This window comes from Sarcophilus harrisii, chromosome 3 (assembly GCF_902635505.1).
Source record: "Sarcophilus harrisii chromosome 3, mSarHar1.11, whole genome shotgun sequence".
Classification (NCBI taxonomy): Eukaryota; Metazoa; Chordata; class Mammalia; order Dasyuromorphia; family Dasyuridae; genus Sarcophilus; species Sarcophilus harrisii.
This window is the reverse complement of record NC_045428.1, coordinates 87,116,389-87,124,556: the sequence shown is the minus strand read 5'-3', so window position 1 is coordinate 87,124,556 and position 8,168 is coordinate 87,116,389.

Genomic DNA, 8,168 nt, shown 5'->3' with positions numbered 1-8,168 from the left:
TTCCTCCTGATTCTTTCTCTTGAGACCAAAAAAGGACTATTGTAATATCTCTTTCTCATGGAATCCCTGTACGTATTCATGACAGCTACCTTGACTATTAGGAGACTTTGTTTTGTTGGTTAAACATTCCAAGTTATTTCATCTGATGCTTGTATCACATTGTCTCAAAGTCTTAAACATTCTGGTTGCCTTCCTCTAGACACTCTTCAGTTAATTTACATCCTTTCCAGACTGTAGCACACAGAAGTGACCACAATTCTCTAGATAAGATCTAACTACAAGAGACTACAGCAATACTATTACCAGCACATTTCTGGAAGATGTCCTTGTAAATTTAACCAAAATTATTTCAAATTGGGAAGGTAACACTGTTTAATCATACTAAGCTTGAATTTTGTTAAGATGTCTAGAATTTTTTTTATAAATTGTTAACTATGTTAAGCTCACTATTCAAATGTTATTTTGGGGGGTTAATTTTCACCCATTTCTGACTCTTTGTGGCCCCATTTGGGGTTTTTTGGGCAAAGGTCCTGGAATGGTTTGCCATTTCCCTCTCTAGCTCATTTTACAGATGAAGAAAATGAGGTAAATAGTGACTTCTCTAGAGTCACAGAGCTAGCAAGTGTCTGAAGCTAGACTTGAACTCATGAAAATGATACTTCTTGATTCCAAGCCTGACATTCTACCTACTGCACCATCCATCTATATTCTATTGTATTAAATAAATTCACATTTCCCAGACTGCCTGAATTCCCACATAAAATTGGATCCTGAAATATCTCAGTAAGTGGTAAAAAATACAAATGAATTTCCTGAAGATAAATGTGAACTTCTGCTTTTAGGTCCAAAGGTAATAAACAAGTTCAGCATGGAAAAAAGACAACTAAAAATGGTTCACATGAGTAAAGAAAAGGGAGTAATATTTGTTAACTACAAGCAGAAAATGAGTCACTGTAGTGTGACTGCTCCAAAAGCTCATGTGATAATGGGTACATTAATAGAAATATCAGGAAAGGTATAGTCCCACTGTATTCTGGCATTGTTAGAACACATCTAGAATATTGTATTTCATTCTGGATGTCATATTATAAGTTGAATACAGAGTAGAGCAATGAAATTTCTTTTCTGATATTCTTCATACGTAACAATGAATGCTTTACCTTTGTATTTTTGCACAGGTTGAATGAAAAAAAAATGAATGGAAAAGAATAGTTATTTAGTAATTCTGATAAGCACTGAAGATACAAATATAAGCAAGCTGTCATCTTGGAGTTTATAGTCTAATAATGAGAGACAACACATAAAAAGGAGGGAGATAAGGAAGATGGTGGCAACATGTTTTGGACATGTCTGAGAAGTAGTGTGTTGGCTTGGTTCTGTGCAAGACAAAAATGTGAGACAACAATTATGTGAGTCTGAGTTTTGATGGGAGCTAATGCAGAGTATGGATGGTATAGTTGAGAAATGTCTGGGAAGTAGTGTGTTGTCTGGGTTCCAAAGAAGAAAAGCTTGTTTGCTCATGTCTAGAATATATTCCTTCCTTCCTTAACATTAATTTTCTAGTTTTGTTCAAATTTGTCAGTAGACATTTTTCTATACCTTGCCCATGTCTAGAGTATGTTCCTTCCTTCCTTAACATTAGATCTCTAGTTTTCTTCAAATTTCAGGTCAAATCTCACTTTCTACTGTAGACATTTTTCTATACCTTGCTCATGTCTAGAGTATATTCCTTCCTTCCTTAACATTAGTCTCTTGTTTTTTTCAAATTTCAGCTCAAATGTCACTTCCTACAGTAGACATTCTTCTGTACTTTCAAGTATTTCTGTTGTCTTCCAAATTTACTTGTATTTATTTTCCATAATGTTGTTAATGAGTCATTTCCATCATGCCTGAATCTGTAATCCTATTTGATTTTTGGTAGGAGATGGGGAAAGATACTGAAGTATTTTGCCATTTCATTCTTCAGTTTATTATATAGATGAGAAACGGAGGCAAACAGGGCTAAATAACTTTTTGCCAGCTAATAAGTGACTGAGGCTGGATTGATCTCAGGAAGATTAGTCCTGAGTCCAGGCCCAATGCTCTATCCCCCATGGCACCCAGTTACTCTCATTTTCCATTTCTTTTGGATGCATTTATACATGTACTTGTGAGCCAAATAGTATTCATTAAGTACATATGTCCCAGGCATAGTGTTAAGTCCCGAGGATACAGATAAGGACAAAATGCATCCCATTTTCAAAGATCTCACAATCTACATGTTGTTTCCTCTAATCGAATGTAAGTTCCTTGAAAACAGGAATTGTTTCATTTTTATCTTTCTATACATAGCATCTAGTACAATTAGGACATATTTAATAAATGCTTGTTGATTGATTGGGATGATGAAGGGACTTACAATCATTATTTGAGGCTCAAAGGAATTAAAAATATATACTCTAAGATATCGTTAGATATCTTAAGTTCTCTCCTTTAAAAGAGTGAATTAAAAATCATTAATTGCTTTCTATATACCAGCCATTGTGCTAAATGACAGAAATAGAAATACACAAATGTAAAAGTTCTTGCCTTTAAGGATCTTATATTCCAATGGGAAAAGACAGCAAAAGAGGAGAAAGAAGCTATGGTCAGAAATGGTCAAGAAGTGCTTGGTCCTGGCCAAGATAAAGTGAAAAATATCACATATGAGAGCCAGGGCTGGTTGACCGGGGCCTGAGTCCAAGGTTCTAGAAGGAAGGTTCTGAAGAGTCTGAAAGGGCTGACTGGAACGTAAAGTCACATAGTTGGAAGTTTTGGAAGGCAGATTTGGGTTTCCTGTAAAGACCATCACATTAAACGAAAATGGAATGTTACCTGGCAAGGTAATGAGTGACTTACATGTAGCTGTGCCCATGAAGGGTAGATGACAGTAGTCAGGGATATTATGGAAGTCAGCAAGTTGAACTAAAATGACCCTTTAAATCCCTTTCAGTTTTAAGATTCTGTGATTCTCTGATCTCTGTTCTCAATTTCCTCCTGTGTGAACACCTGCCAACCTCCCAGCCAGATTGTGAAAATGCTGCAGGATGCCCTGAGCATTGTGAGATAAGAGATGCTCCGTGACAATGGGGGATTAATAAATGAGTGAGTGCCTTGCTTCTTCCTGTAGTTATTTACCAAACTATATACAGGAACTGTTTAACCTTCCAGTAAAATGGTTTCTAGAAAGCTCCCTCAACAGTCCCCACCTGTAGTGAGCCTTTTTTTCAGGACAATTGAGCAGGTCATAGATAGAGAGCTGGAGAGGACCTTAGAGCACATCCAGTCTGCGCCTCCTCACTTGCTAGGTGAAGGGAGTGGGGTCCAGAAAAGTTTAATGACCTACACAAAATCACATAGGTTGTCAGTTGCAGAGGTCCTTTAACTTCAAAGCTGGAGGTTTTTTTCCATTTTATTCTACTGTTCTCCCCCTCCATCGGACAATGATTTACAGAGGGAAAAGGATCTCACTTGGCAGTATCAGATCAGGGAACAAAGAAAGCAGATACAAACTAAACAGACTTACTCCTACATATAGACACTGGGTGATTTTAGTGTCCAACAGCCAATATATGGTTATTCATAACCATCTCCTATGGGATCAGGTCATCAGCCCCTCTCAGGATCTCATGCTTCTTTGTCCATAATTTCTCAGGATGTCTTTTTTCTTTTTCTTTTTTAGATTACCTTAAAGTAAGGATAACTATCATCTGTTTGTGGCTGATCATTTCCTCGGTGCTGGTAAAACAAAGCTGGAGCTGTGAATAGAATTCACCTGACTCCATATTTGCTTCCCTCAATAGTTTTCCCTTTCAAACCTCTTACTCAAACCTCACCCCTCCCATCTCTATCCTCTCTGGCTCCCATTTCAGCCATTCCTTCTTTAGTCAATATGGGCCAAATGTGACTGTAAAAATGACATGTTGGTGTTCATCTGTATCCCCCATCAATGACATCCATATCACAAGGAGTCTGTCTACCCCATAGATCAAAATGATTTCCCCCCTCCCTTAGCTGCTAGGACCATTCTTATCACTGGAAATCAAATGTGTGCCTTGAGTTCATATATCATCATTACCTACAATACAAATTCTGAAATCAAAGCAAGCTTGGCAATTTTATTGATGCACACAGCAGAACAGAGCCCGGGTCACCCTGAATCAGTTACATTGGCTTTGCCTGGCTGACAACAACATCCACGTTGCTGTCAGAATAACTGGAGGAAAGATGACTTGGCAAGTCAAATGCAGAAGGGTAACTTGTCAGTGCCAGGAATGGCCTCTGAGTATCACCGTTCAGAGCTAAGGAAATGGAAAGGGGGAAAGTTCCTCCTGAAAGTGTGTATCACTCCAGGGAACATGGAAGTACAATGGATTGTAGGGAAAGGAGTGATGGATAGCAGCAGGAAGACCCAGTGCTCTCTGGCACTTAGGATCTGTGCGTCCTTGAAAAAGTCTTTACTTTTAGATCTCAGCATCTTCACCTATAAAATGAGGAGGATGGATGATATGATGTATGAAGTCCCCGTTACCTCTAGTATTTCAGGTGTGTTTATTCTCAAGGCTACTTTTCTCAAAATATACACGTGATTCAAAAGGCAACTGGTATAGTATATGGAATGTCTAACTTGTCAGGAAAACCTGAGTTTTCCTTCCTATGTCTTTTTGATTCATGTGTAAATTGGATTTAAGTGAAGTGGAGTCCTACAAAGTTACTGAATTCACTGTTTCTTTCAGAGTCATGTCAACTGGTGGGGACTCAAGATGCAGCAGATGACCTTGATGTCTTGGATGTCTAACGAACATTTCATAACATCTGATTTATCTGCCTTTATGATCACTGGGACAAATTATTCTCATCCAACCATTCCACTAGGGGAAGTCTTCACATGCTTGAGGTAGAGAACCCCCTAACTCACCATAGAGTTTGAGACCCCTTGGTTACCCTCGTCTGGTTCAGCCTGTCTACCAAAATGGCTTCCCAAGAATGGCTGCTGTGTATGCTATAGTTTCTTAGTCATAAATGGATTAGTTAGATGGATCAAGTGGACACCAAAAATGGAAAGTAGCCTTGTAAAGGGCTCAGCAACCCTCACCCAGAAATACTTGTCTTTCACACTTATTAGCTATATAACTGATTCTGGAAAAAGTCCCTTAATCCTTCTCAGTTTGTTTCCTCATCTATAAAATGGAGTAGCTAGCAACTACCTTGTAGGATTTTTTTAAGGATCAAAGGAGATAACATATAAAACTCTCTAGAAACTTTAAAGCTCTCCATAAATGCTTTGTTGTTGAATCATATCTTTCAAGAGGACTTCCCCCCTCCCTAATTTCTCTACTTAATCACATATCCCTCTATCATCTTGGATTAATTTTGCATCTATCTGGAATTTATTTATCTGTAAATATCTTGTATATGCTTATTAAAATGTAAGCTCTGTAGAAAAGACATTATCTCACTTCTGTATTCCCAATATCCTAGAACAATCCCTGCTATAAAGTAAATGTTAATTGTGTTTTCCTATTCATTTCACTGATTGAGTTAACCAGTCAGTCAAGAACATTTATTAAGTACTCACTGTGTGCCAGAGTGCCAGACACTCTACTGAGCTCTGAGGATACAAAATAAAGTCCATGCTGACAAGATTACAGTCTAATAGAAAAACAAATATGTACAAACAAGACTGCATTTATGTATATATATATATACACACATGTGTGTATGTTTGTATATGTGTATGTGTATACAACAAATTAGAGGTAATCAGCAGAGGGAAGACATTACCCTTACGGGGGAGAGTCAGGCTTCCTTTAGAAACTGGAATTTTAGCTGATATCCAAAAGAAGTCAAAAGGTGGAGATGAGGAGGAAGAGAATTCTAGTCATGGGGGACAGCCTGTGAAAATGCAGTCATTTGGATTGTCTTGTATGAGGAAGAGCAATGCAGTCACTGTTGCTGAATGGCAGGGTATGGGGGGAAAGGTTGAAGAAGACCAGAAAGGTAGGAGGGGATCAGGTTAAAAAGGGTTTAAAAAACAAAAGTACCTAAAGAGTACCAGGAATATGTATTTATCAGGACTTCTTTTGGATAGTATAGTCCAGTAATTTTTGTAATTATAAATGTTGGCAACTGACCAAAAAAATCAATAGAACAACATGAAAATATAGGATTTATAATTCTGTACTCCTTACAAATCATCTAGACCTATCCCCTCATTTTACAGATAAAAATACTAAAGCCAAGGGGGATGAAGTTATTTGAGCAAGATCATGTAGTCGATAAGTAGAAAAATTAAGATTTGATCCTGAGTATGTTAGGTTTCAGATTTCAAGGAAGTGTCTCCTAGTAGATCTACATATAATATATGTTGGATAATAACAAATCATGTAGGTATATTCATAAAATAAAACTACAAGAAGGCATGTATGTACCAATTTGCTATGATCTGATGGCTTAAGGAAATGACTTCACATGTGACTCCTACCAGAAAGCTAACTCTATCTAGAACCTGTTCAATTATTGGCTAGTTCATAGATGTTTGGTTATATACAGAAGGTAAACAAGTAAAATTAATTGCTTATTAATGCACAAATCTGGAATGGGTCATTTTTCAGTTATATCTGACTCTTTATGATCCTACTGGGAGTATTCTTGGCAAAGATACTGGAGTAGTTTGCCATTTCATTCTCCAGCTCCTTTTAAAGAGAAGTAAACTGAGGTAAACAGGTAATTGTCTTGCCCAGGGTTCCACAGCTATTAAATGTTTGAGAACAGATTTAAATTCAGGAAGATGAACCTTCATTATTCCAGGCCTGGCACTTTATTCACTGTATCCCCTAACCACTCCTAGAGTAGGTCAGATAAGACTAACCCCAAGGATTACTAGGATTCCTTTGGAGTCAGGGGTTATGATCTCTAGCTCAATGGTTCTCAAATTTATATTCTTTTTATCCCTTCATACTATTAAAAATGACTGAAGATTTATCCAAAACTAAGTTTGAATTTGTAGACCCTCTGAAAGGATTTCAGAGACACCCCCCCAGGATTCTCTGAACCACACTTTGAGAACTGTTACTGTAGTTCACCCTCTTCTCTCCATGGGAAGAGACCCTAGTTTCACTACCCTCTATTAGCAGGTCATATATTCCAATATAGGACACTATCTTGGTTATAATATACCCATAATAATAACCTTAGAAAAACCAGTTTCTATTTATGGCCTGGAATCCCTCATTTGAAACAACATGATACATATTATCATGAGATTGCCCATGGCAAGAAAGACCTTCAAGTATTGAGTATCTAAATTTTAACCATTCTGGAACTGGGTTTATATCCAGGGTTGTTTTCTTCCATAAAACTGAAATCTTCCCACTAAGGAGCATTCCTCTGACTAAATTACATCTTAATGCATATTCTCAGCTGTTCACCTTTTTCTACCTTAATCAATAAGGAATCAAGCTCAAATAGCTTGACATCTATTAGCTGAATCAGTGTGAAAGCATTGTTAAGGTTATTGTTGTGCTTGGAAATCTACTTAAGGGTCTGAAACTAATTGCCACTATTTTGAGACCTCATGAATTTGGGGCAGCTTTGATATTATCCATTCTTAAGTAGTATATATGCTCTTTTGAACATGTCTATATAATTAGGAGCTACCTTACCATTCACTTAATTACAAAGAATAAAATCCATCTGTTTCTGGAGAGTGATTTATTCAGACCCCTGAAAGACATAGGAAAGAATATAAAGAGGCCAAAAACTGGAATAATGATCTCTAAAGAACCCTGCCTTTCTACAGCAGTGTAGTATGATGAAAAAGAGGGCTGAATTTGGAGGTGGAATACGTGAAATCAAATTATCACCTCTATCCTCTCTTATCCGTGTGACCTTGAGGAAATTCCTTCAGGAGTCTTGTTCTCAATTGATAACATGAGGCAAGCTTTTTAGCTCTAAATCCTATTATCATACACACATATATACCCAGTAAATATGTACATGCATCTCACACTGAGATACATTATTCAAAGGCAGTGTCAAATATTCATTAATATTATTGGACTTGATTGGACTTGACGGAAAAGACTTGGATTCAAGTTCTGGTTCTGATAGATATATAGCTTGTATATACCTTAGAGAAGTCTCATGAA